The following is a 12,443-nucleotide window of genomic DNA, read 5'->3' as shown; positions in this document are numbered from 1 at the left end:
AAAACCAGCTTGAACTTCCGGCAGTTCCTTATCGACAATCGTTGCAATGCGATTCTGTATGATCTTCAGAAGGATTTTACTTGCGTGAGATATGAGGGCGATAGTACGGTGGTTGGAACATTCCTGGGCATCGCCTTTTTTTGGAATAGTGACAAAGACTGATCTTTTCCAGTCCTTGGGCCACGAATTGGTGGACCAGATTTTTTGACATAGGTCTGTTAAAAGCTTAATCGGCACTGCTTTTAGTAGTTCAACAGGTAGATGGTCGATTCCAGAGGCTTTTCCGTCTGGTAGTTGTTTCAAAGCCCACTCGACTTCTTCCTCAAGAATGCATGGTTCTTGTTCGACCTGACATGCCTGTTCCATCGGTCCTATTTGATGGTCTGAGTACAGCTCTTCTGTGTATTCCCGCCATCTACGCTTGATTTGATTTTTGTCATGTAATAATTTTCCATCGTGGTCCTTGATGGCCGCTGCTTTGCGTGCTGCAAACGGTGCCCTGGTCTGTTTCACATAGGTGAAAAGAGCTCGTGTATGACCTAACTTGTTTGCTTCTTCCAGCTTTGCACATTGATTGTTCCAGTAATGTTCTTTGTCTTCTCTGGCTTTCCTTTGAAATATCGCATTTAGCCTTCTGAATTCTGTGCTGTTACCAGTAGCTTTGGCTACTCTGCGCATGTTGGCGATTTGGAACAATTCGTCCGATATCCACTGAGTTCTTCTTCCTGGTTTTTTCAAAGGGACTATTTTTTCCGCTGTATTTTGTGTGATGGCTTTGATTTCCTCCCAAAGTTCGTCGGGGTCTTTTCCAATTGTGCAGAGCACATACAATAGAAAACAATAAAAAAGCTTAGAGAACAGTACAGATGGAGTATTCAATTATAATACAGATGTAATGTGACCATAGCAGAAATTATGAGGTAGCATTATGAGTGTTCAGGAGTCCAACAGCAGAGGGGAAGAAACTGTTCTTATGGCGGGAGGTTCTGGTCCGAATGGACCGAAGCCTCCTGCCTGAGGGGAGTGGTTCAAACAGTCCGTGTGCAGGGTGAGCAGGGTCAGCTGTGATCTGACCTGCTCGCCTCACAGTCCTGGAGACGTACAGGTCGTGGAGGGATGGAAGGCTGCAGCCGATCACCTTCTCAGCTGAGCGCACAATGCGCTGCAGTCTGAGTCTGTCCCTGGCAGTGGCCCCGGCGTACCACACCGTGATGGAGGAGCTGAGGATGGACTCGATGATGGCTGTGTAGAACTGCACCATCAGCTTGGCCGGCAGCTTGGCCTTCTTCAGCTGTCACAGGAATTACAGTCTCTGCTGGGCCTTCTTGATGAGGGAGCTGATGGTCGGCTCCCACTTGAGGTCCTGGGTGATGGTGGTGCCGAGGAACCGATAAGAATTTGCAGTGGTGATGGGGGTATCATTACAGGTGAGGGGGGGCAGAGGGGCTGTGGCTTTCCTGAAATCCACAATCATCTCCACTGTCTTCTGGGCATTGAGTTCCAGGCTGTTGCTGCTGCACCAGGTCACCAGCCGGTCCACCTCCCTCCTGTATGCAGACTCATCACCGTCCGAGATGAGCCCGATGAGGGTGGTGTCATCTGCAAACTTAATAAGTTTCACAGAGTCATGGCTGGAGGTGCAGCAGTTGGTGTACAGGGAGAAAAGCAGGGGGGGAAGCACACAGCCCTGTGGAGATCCTGTGCTTATAGTCCGAATGTCCGAGACAGCTCTCCCCAGCCGCACGCACTGACTCCGGTCTGTCAGGAAGTCTGTGATCCACCTGCAGGTGGAGTCAGGTACATGGAGCAGGGAGAGCTTGTCTTGGAGCAGATCAGGGAAGATGGTATTAAATGCGGAGCTGAAGTCCACGAACTGGCAACAACATCAACATTAAGGCATGAATGGCTTATTTATTTATTATTATTATTATTTTATAACAATAAGAAAACAAGTTATTGTGTTCAAGTCCTAGCTTATTTGCTGACATTCACCCGGTAAATATTGGACCTCTTGAGCCATATCTTTGGCAATCTGTTGCAAATCTGAGGATGATTTTAGACTGACTTTAAGTTTAATAATCAGATCCACTCTGTTTTGCAGAAAAGCTTCTCCCAGTCAAGACATACAGCTAATCTTAAGTCAGTGTTGATAATAACATTAATAATGTGTTATGTGTTGTCCTCATTGTATGTTCCCATACAATGGCAAAATTTGCTCTCTGCATTTAACCCATCCACCCCCAGGTGGAGCAGTGGGCAGCTATTGAAGTCACTCGGAGAGCAATTGGTGATAGGGTGTCCTGCTCAGAGACACCATGATATTTGCAATGACTGGGGATCAAACCTGGCACTTTTGGGTCCTGAGTTGGCTGCCCACCCTCTATCCCATCTCAGCCCCCACCTGATCAGACCTGACCTGGAGAAAATAGCCCATGCTATCATTACAACTCAGCTAGACTACTGTAATGCTTTACAGCAACTTTATCTTGGGGTCAGTCAGGTCTCCATTTCACGTCTCCGGCTTGTCCAGAATGCTGCAGCTTGGCTCTTAATAAGAATTTGTAGGTTCAAGCATATTTCACCAGTTTATCCTCCCTTCACTGGCTCCCTATGTGTTACAGAACAGAACATAATGAAGTGAACAGAATTTTAAAATTCTCATGCTGATCTATTAATGCCTGAAGGGCTTTGCACCCTTATATCTTTGTGACTTACTTCAACCTTACAGCCCTTCTTGGACACCAAGACAATCGGATCAGCTGCTTTTGGTCGTACTGAAAACAGGTTGAATCTCTGAGGGTTTTCAGTCATGGCTCCTAAACTGGAACAATCTGCTCCACAACATTAGACTCTCTTCATTCCATAACTTTAAATCTCTTTTAAAAACACATCTATTTTGAATTTTTTTTAACCCACGTGAGTTGATTTAATGTTTTATTATTATGTGTTGTACAGTATGTGTATTTTTGTTTGATGCTTTTAAATAATTTGTTTTATTGTTTGTTTGTTTTTTATTTTAAGCTCCACCTTAGCACTTTGGTAACAACCTGCTATTTTAAAATGTGCTTTAGGAATAGGTTTGTCTTTATGTATTTATTTAATTTATATATTTATAGTTGTGGCTTTGTCAGAATGTAACTTTCATCTCACTCTGACACCTGTAGAGTTAATGGCTCAACAAGAAGTAGCCTGACCAACAGCTCTCCTTGTGTGAATAAAGCACACTCCACTTCTCTCATGTATCCTAACCACAGTCAAAAAAACATATAATGAAGCATAAGCTAACTTAGGGGAAAAAAATCACTAGCCATTATGAAACGATCATAATAATCACTCCTTCTTACCAATGCCCGGCTGACATTCCTGAAAATGTTCTCAGGAATTTATCTTGTACATAACCAAATTTGCCTATTATCTTGTTTTATTCTCACTATGAATACTTATAAATATATTTAGCAAATTTAAACATGTTTTTTTCTTGCTATTTTTTTAAGAACTTAAACATGTGACTTGTCTACAGGTACATTATCCAGTTGTTTACAGGCCATTCTTCCTATTTTGGTCCTCACTTCTCTTCCTCCTGTGAGTTTAACAATCAGACAGATCTGCTGAAGCTCCTATTGTCTGCTCACACTGCCTACGTGACTCTTATACAGATAATCACAGCAAAGTGATGTAGCTCAACTTTCTGCAGGTTGACCTTTTTCTGTGGCTTAACAGGTTTTTATGCTGGCAGCATTAATAAATGATTTTTTTGGTTCCCACAGTGGGGTAATGAGCAATCACATATTATTAAGCATATCTCCGTCATCAAACAAGCCTCCTTTCACCTGTTTTTAAATTGTCCTATTTTTTATTAAATTTTTTTAACATTCCTTGGTTAAAGTGAAACGTTTAAAATCATACATTTTCTTTTTGTTTTAATTGCTAAAATTTTTAAACCAGTATTTACACCTACTGCTTTTTTCATTCTTTATATCAGTTCTGTTATTGCATTTCACCCTATTCATCTCTTTTACCCTTGCCTGCCCACACTTCTTTTTTTTTCTTCTTCAAAATCAATTCTTCCTGGTTTGCTGTGACTACTCCTTATTTTCTTCTGTCTCTTTGCTTTGCTGATTACAATGGGCCGAGCAGTTTGGACCCTCACACTGTCTGTGGTCAAGGTCAATTATGGCTTTTCCCATTTAGAGCGTGACCAATCACACGATAAAGAAGCTACTGATGTGGAGCGCCAGACGGGGAGTATCTGGAAAATCCACCTTTTGGTGTCTCAAAAATCATTTGATTTTGCACTGGTGTGAAACTGTGTGCTGACTCCGTCTCCTTCTTTGTCCTCTTCAATATGAAGCATGAAGATGTGCACCCCTGACTGTGACCTCTGACATCCTGGTGACATGATGCAACTTTGGGTCTGGTTTTGCCATTTTAACTGATGCAACTTAATAAATCATTTCCTGGCTTGCAGTGATAATAAATTACTTAATCTGGTCACATTAAATAACATCTCAACCAAATTCCAAAGTAAACTATTGATCAAATAGTAAAACTTTGTCTAAATTAATGTGCGTATAAAAGCTAAAATAATTCCTGCTGAGATAATTAATTTGCTTTAGATAAACGAGAATTAATCCTTGACTGATTATTGTTTGGATTTTTTGTTATTTTTTTTAGAAATTACTACTTTTCAAACTAGTTATTCTACAAATTATTTTTCTTTATCATTTGTGTTGTTTAATTTTGTTTTTTGTTGTTGATGAGTCTTATCTGGATTTATTATTTTTGTAATAAAATGTAAAAGTGAGGGGAGCACGGTGGTGCAGTTGATAGAGTCACCATCTCTCAGCGAGCAGGACAGCAGTTCAAATCCCAGCTGGGGGCCTTACTGGGTGAAGTTTGCATGTTGTCTCTGTGCATGCGTGGGTTTTCTCCGGGTACTCCAGTTTCCTCCCACAGACCAAAAACATGCATGTTAGGCTGAATGATAACTCTAAATTGTCCCTAGGTGTGAATGAGAGAGTGGATGGTTGTTTGTCTCGTTTGTCTCTGTGTCCCTATGATGGACTGGAGCCCTGTCCAGGATGTTCCTCACCTCTCACACAGTGATAGCTGGATATGGGCACCAGTGATCCCTGTGATCCGAAAAGGAAGAAGCGGGTAAACATAAAGGATGTAAAAGGCAAATTCAGATCCCTTCTCATTTGGTTTAATATTATGATGAGAATTCACTGTAACTATGAATTCAGCTTCATGTTGAGTCTGATAATTCAAGGGTGAATTTAGTCGTTGACTATCCATAAATCCAGCACACACACTTTTTGCCCCGCTCCCCTCAGGAAGGAGGTTAGGGAGCATTGAGTGTGGAACCGCTGGACTGAGGAGCAGCTTCTACCCTGAGGCTGTTAGACTCATGAATCTCTGACTAGAATGATCACTGTGAAGGACCATATCATGTTGCTGATCTGTTTCGTGTTGCTGCTGATCTGTTTCAATGTTGGTGTGTTCATGCGTGCACATCTGCTCACGGACTCATGTTCATGTTTGTGGTGATGTTCAATGTTTTATGTTATGAGTGCTTAGTGTATATTTAGTTGATGTTTTTCTTAGTTCATATCTTAGATGTTATTACTGTTTTTCTTATACATTTTATTGTTGGATGTAACTGGGACCCTGTGTACATAATTTCGCTCCACCACATGTACCACATGAGGTGCGAATGACAATAAAGAAACTCTGACTCTGACTCTGACTCTGATAAAGAGTCTTAACTTGTTAATGGTCAGTAACCTGAGATAGTGCTCCCAATTTTAACAAGTACAAACAAGTAAATAATTGTTGTAAAGTGACGAGCAAGGGTCACCCTTCTTCCATCATCCATCCATTATCTTTTACCCACTTCTTCCATTTTGGGTCATGGGGGTCGCCGGTGCCCATGTCCAGCAATCACTGTGCGAGGGGCGGGGTACACCCTGGACGGGTCGCAAGTCCAACACAGGGCCACATGGAGACAAACAACCATTCACTCTCTCACTCACACCTATGGACAATTTAGAGTTACCAGTCAGCCTAACATGCATCCCTTAACAAAACTTATTATATTTGAAGTTCATTTTTGCAAGTATATCAAGTATACTACACACCATACTTGTAGTGTACTAGAAAGTATAGTGATTTAATACTTTTTTGGACTAAATTGGGACATTTTTATACTATTTTACTAAGTATATCAAATAAGGTTTATAAAAAGTAAACTTCAAGTACACTTCCTCATTTTTTGTGTAAAATAAGTATACTTGTAATACACTTAAATAAACTAAAATAAACTGAGATGCGGCAGCTCTACCAACTGCACCACCAGTGCTCCCATTGACAAAGTTAACTCTCTGTAAATTGTTTTGACATGAAACAGTTTTTGCAGAAGTTGATGCTAATTGCTATTTTCCAATCACTTGTTCTCGACCATTAATTTATCCTCTTTATCAACCTGTTTAACATCTGCAATAAATTAATTAATTAATTAATTAAATGTGCTGGTTAGTTTTGCTTTCTGGCAGACAGTTGTTTCAGATAGTTATCTTTGTGACAACAGATTGTCTTTAGTTGTCTTCATAATTTGCTCATTGTTCAGTTGGTAATTAAATTGTAAAGCCTGACTGTGTAGACATGGGTTGGATTTCAGTTTCTCTTTGTCAGGGGAATAATAATTGAAAAAATAGACACGTTTTAAAAAATGCTTTTTTTTTGGCAAGACAAAGATAAACATTCAACATTAATGACACACTTAAAATACAGTCAGCAAACAATGCATCTGACGTCAGCTGCCTTCACTGCTCCAAGCTACAAATACAGCTGAATGCAGATTCCTCCAAACAATCCACCTCCGCATGTTCAGCCTTCATAAACAAGACTGTTTGCTTATGTGAAGGCATTTGATTAGCCACAATTATGGCCTTGGTATCAGCTTGTATGATTACACCTTTTATTCAAGGCTGTCTTGTAGGTGTTGTGTAAGTTGCTGTGCTAGACTTTGGCTGCCAAAGTACTGATTTGTGACATTAAAGGAGCCAACCAAGCTGGGGTGCAGCTCAGCTCAGTGGGTTAAAAAAACAACCTAATTGCAATTACTTAACTGAAAAAGTAGAATGCATGTCAATAAAACTGTTTTTTAACCAACGTTTTGCAACTTGTCTGTACGCATTTATTTAAAAACAGTTTATTTGGTTTGCTCAGAATTGCTGAGCCAAGAGTTGCCAAAGAAGTGTAAATAAAAAACCTTCACACTACTGAAATACTGACATTTTGAGATTTTTTTTCTATAATGCCCAAATAATAATTTGGAACTTACTTTTAGAGTAATCTGAGCTGATGAAATTCCTAAATTTAGATGTACAAATTGTATAAAACATATAAAGAGATGGAAGATTAAAAACAAAAGTTAAAGCTGCCTAATGAGGCTCATTAGGGTCACCATGGTAACCACACACATTTTCATCTGTCACTCTGCAACGCTATTGTTTATAGCAGTCATAAAATTTGCAAATGCTAATTATTGTTTAGCAAATCACAGTTTGAATGTTCACACTCTGGACTCAGGGGTTTTTATATAAAACAGTAAATCCTGCATCAGTAAGGCATGCTTGGTTAAAAAAAAAAAAAAAAAAAAAAGGAAAATTGGAAGGTATATGTGAGCTAAATAAAATCTGGGTTTTCATCCTTGTTTTGCCAAAATCCCATTGTTGTGTCTTTCTCATAATAGAGACAGATAAGGCATTATTTTGGAAACTCTGTACACAACAAGTAACTGTAGAGTTGATGTCCAATAATATTTCAGATTAAATTTATCAGACCTCTTTATCCCCAGGTCATGTAATCTGAAGCAGTTAAAATTTAAGTCAGTCAATGGATTGTTTTGTTCACCTTCTCTGTTCAACTTTTGAAGCCACAACAATAATCCTGCTTTCTAATCCCTCCTTGTAAAACTAAAACAGTTGGAAGTTAAGTCTGCTGTGTAATGTGTCCACTGACCAGACAGACAGACATCAGAATGTTTACATCTTTTGCAACAAATCCTCCCTCTGACCCATCATTTCCTGCACAAAGTCTTTGACTGTTCTCATGTAGAATGTGGGCAGGCTCTTCCATAAAGTTTTCTGACATGTCAGCCGTTTCTGTGGTTATAGATTATGCATGTGTGCCCTCCTGTCAGAAATGCCCACAAAGTCCTGAAGCAAGGATAGAGAAAGGACACTCTGAATACAGCTGGATGCTTCTCTGGGATCATTAATGTCATCCATGTTGGTTAGGGTTAGTTTGTTAGTTGGATGGGTTACTGTCACCGAACAGCTAATTGCATTATAATCATGACATTGTGTGTTCTGAGTTCATAAAACCCATATAAGTGACACCATATAGCATTAGTAAAATGAGAAATCCATGACGAAAACATCAATTTCATTGGGGGGGGGGGGGGGGGGGGATAAAAAGTTAAGACTTGTATTTTTTAAATCTGTTGTATCACATTAAGAATAAGAGTTGATTTGCCACGAAATATAGCAGCGATCAGCAACAAACTCAAATCTACGCTTGGCAGAATGCAGCTCTTAAAGGCATCTACCTGGAAGCTGTTGCAAAGACAGAGAAGCTGCTTGATGAAGTGCTGCTCCGAGCTTAAGAAGCGAGGTTGCCGGGCTGGAATTCTGGAGAGGCTACGAGCTAACGCTTAAGCTGTCAAACTCCTGATACCATCTCTCTTTCTGTCAAACGTCCGCTTGTTGGACAACAAGATGGATTTGCTTCATCTGAGAGTGGATGCCTCAGAGGAGATGAGGAAATGTGCGGTGCTTTGCCTCACAAAATCATGGATTAACAGCGACATGCCGGACTCAGCGTTCCAGCTGGATGACAGACTCTTTTTGAGCGGATCGCTGCAGTGAGCTAGGGGGAAATCGAGGAGAGGCGGATTTACGTGAGTAAAAGTTGTTGCACAAACTGTATGCTAGTAAAAAGCTCATGTTCCAAGGCTTTGGAGCAGCTAACAGTGAAATGTCGACCACATTATCTACGCCGCAAATTCACAGTGGCCTTCATAACAGTTGTTTACATAGCTTCAGATGCTAATGCTGCTGATGCTCTGTAGGAGCTGCATAAGCATTTTAGCTCGATGTAGAACAAACACCCTGGGGCTCTTTACGTGGTAGCTGGAGACTTTAATCACACGAATCTAAAAGACTGCCTCCCAAGATTTTACCAGCATGTGGCCAGACCAACACATGGAAACAACACGCTGGACTGTGGGGGGGTGCCGTTGGGGTTGCTCGCCCAGGGCGCCAAAAAGGCCAGGACCGCCACTGATTTATGGCATTTTAAATGGGCACTAATTGCCTCCAGGCATTGTGTAATTCCTTGTGAAAGATCTATGTTGTATTATTGTCTGATGTTGTATTCCTTATTGCATTAGTTCTACAATCTTCTCAACCTAGCACATAGATATTTTATTATGTGCAATATTTATTATTTTTTTAATTTAAATTTTCAGCAGCAAAGGAGACAAGTAATAAGTGTTTACCATCAACTCAGTTAAGAATACATGAACTTTTTTCAAGAAATATATAAATATAAATAAACTAAAAACAATCTACTTTCAGTTTAATACTGAACTTATTTCGCATTTCATTTAACAAGTGAACTTTATCCAAGAAGATATATTATTCAATTATAATTAAATAAATAAAGATTTTTATGTAGACAAGGCGCTTTTCTTTGAATGTGGGTAAAATGTTACATCTACTCTGAGTGGCTCCAGTGTTTTGTGAAACAGGACAATGTCAATGTTTTAGTAAATTGGCTCAGTGTGTTACACTACCTGCAGATTTCTTGACAGTCTTTATGTGTCTTTTGACAAGTTTACCCCAATATATATTTTTGTGTTTAACCTGGCAATGTAGCCAGTGTAAAAATGTTTTATTTTTCTTCTCCCTTTTGATTTGAGGGTTAACTGGAGACAACAGAAAGCTGTGAAGAAAAAGTGTTTTTAATGTCATTGCCAGATTGACGTATAAAGAGCGAGGTAATAACTAGAGGAGAACTGATCAGGATATTGCAGCCATGTGTGCAGATCATCTGAAATTATTGCAACTTATAATGTGGTTATTTCTTGACAAAAAAAAAATTCATGTTTTTCATGCCACAGTTTACCTGCTTTTTGCATGGCTAACCAATGTCAAAATGATCTTATGACTACTATATATATATATATATATATATATATATATATATATATAGTATATGCCGCGGATGCCCTTCCTGATACAATCACTGAGTTACTGCAGCCCACATGTGGAGCAGAGGGCTATCATCTGGGTGCCAGGGGGAGCAGATGAGAGGGGGGGGTGGCGGGGGGGTGGGGTGGAATAAAGGAATAAAGGGCCAGCTAAATGGACCAGAGTGGGGTAAATGAAAGTGGAGGCAGATGTGAGTGCATCACTGTCTCCACCCAAATCATTGCTGTCACTTCAGTGAATCGATCTGATAACCTCTCGATCACAGACTGGCCTTCTTGAACCTGTATTGTTGGGTTTTTTTTTGTTTGTTTGTTTGGTTGTTGTCTTTTTCCAATTTTCCATAAAGATGCAGTATAGGACATACAAGGCTTATGCAATTATTAATTTATTGTTCTATGGTTGTAAAAAGCAATAACATTATAGAATTTAAAACATTTATTTCTGTAAACAAACACGTTGCTTTTGTTACAGTTGACTGAAGGATCAAAATGTTTTTAGTTACGTTATTCATATTTTTTGTGAAAAGAAATGTTTGATCAAGCCCAATAAATGTATAATGCACAGAAGTGTAAGGATTAATATCAACCGTAATCACTTAAAATGTAACTACTTGAAATAATCACTTAATTATGTCTGTTATTATTTAAACTAAATCATATTGAAATTGCCTGAAGCTCATATTTATTTACTAAAGATAATATTTTTTGAACTTTAACACATAACAATTAAATAATAAAGGAGAAAGACAGAAAATAGAAAAAAAAATGCATGTGACTTGCTTCCTGGGTGGACAGGTTTTTCTCAGGGCTTGTGGCTTGATGTGAGTGCCTAACAAAATACTTCCTGCTAGGAGCATGGGCTGACTGGTAAAACAAGATGCTCTTACATCTGATGTCAAGTTTAAAGCCAAGGAGAGAATGAGAGTATTGTTTCATTGAAGATGATCACAGGGGAGACACACTGCAATGTTAATTTCACAATAAAACCAGTAAATTCATTTAATCTTGCAAGATCATTTATGCTGTTGACACAATTCAATGCTGTTTATTTATATAGTGCCAAGTCACAACAGAAGTCATCTCAGGGCACTGAACAGAAACATTCATAAGAATAATAACTCAACAGAAATATTCATACACAACACTATGCTAAACAATGTGAGCACTCGATAATAGTGATGGCTCTTCAGGGGCCTCGTGCACGGCTTTCAAACTGAAATCTCGTGAACAAGCAACATTCTAAAAGTGCATAAGCGCAAAATTATTTACATTCATAAAACTGTGTGCATGAAGGTTTCTGCACAATTTTTTCTTTCATAAATCTCAATTTTCGTGAAATCGATTGCAGCTTTCACTTGGAACGCTTTATTTAATCTGACAAATAAACCCGCAAGATAGTAGAAATACATATGAGGCTTCTACCCTGCTTCTAAATGACCATGGCACAGGTGCTGAATAAGACCATCCATCCATCCAGCCAGCCAGCGAGCCAGCCAGCGAGCCAGCCAGCCAGCGAGCCAGCGAGCCAGTCAGCCAGCCATCCAGCCATCCAGCCATCCAGCCATCCATCTTCCTTACTTGCATCTTCCTTTTCGGTTCGTGGGGGATCACTGGTGCTCATGTCCATCAGTCACTGTGCAAGAGGAGGGATACACCCTGGACAGGTGTCCAGTCCATCACAGGGACACATAGAGACAAACAACCATTCACTCTCTCACTCACAGCTAGGGACAATTTAGAGTTACCAATCAGTCTAACATGCATGTTTTTGGTCTGTGGGAGGAAACCAGAGTACCCGGAGAAAACCCACGCATGCACCGATAGAACATGCAAACCCCTCACCGAAAGGCGCCGGGCTGGGATTTGATCCGGAAACTTTCTTGTTGAGAACCGGCAGCTCTACCAACTGCACCATCAACAAAATAAAATAAAAAGATTACTGAAGGTAAACCAATTGTACTAGTGTCAGATTGTGATAATGGATGTGTTGCAGAAGAAGGTAGTAGGTTGCTGATAATAGCGCAAGATTCAAATGGGAGAAGTAGCTTTTTTTTTTTTTTTTTAAGTGGTCCGACATCAACGTTGATGAGAGGAAATACATGTACGTCGCTGCAGCTGCACATCATTGGAGTGCTTTCATTATATATGTATATATATGATGCCC

At 39.8% G+C, this 12,443-nt stretch overlaps 1 protein-coding gene across 1 annotated transcript in view; it reads left to right on the top strand.

Annotated features, from left to right (window-relative positions):
• fgf14 (fibroblast growth factor 14) overlaps positions 1-12,443 on the top strand; it is a 293,247-nt gene that overhangs the window by 275,292 nt on the left and 5,512 nt on the right. The gene's annotated exons all lie outside the window — the stretch shown is intronic.

The sequence above is a fragment of the Nematolebias whitei genome, chromosome 13 (genome assembly GCF_014905685.2).
Source record: "Nematolebias whitei isolate Nwh7 chromosome 13, NemWhi1, whole genome shotgun sequence".
Taxonomy (NCBI): Eukaryota; Metazoa; Chordata; class Actinopteri; order Cyprinodontiformes; family Rivulidae; genus Nematolebias; species Nematolebias whitei.
Note: the sequence above shows the minus strand (reverse complement) of the source record. Positions and strands in the feature narration are given on the sequence as shown.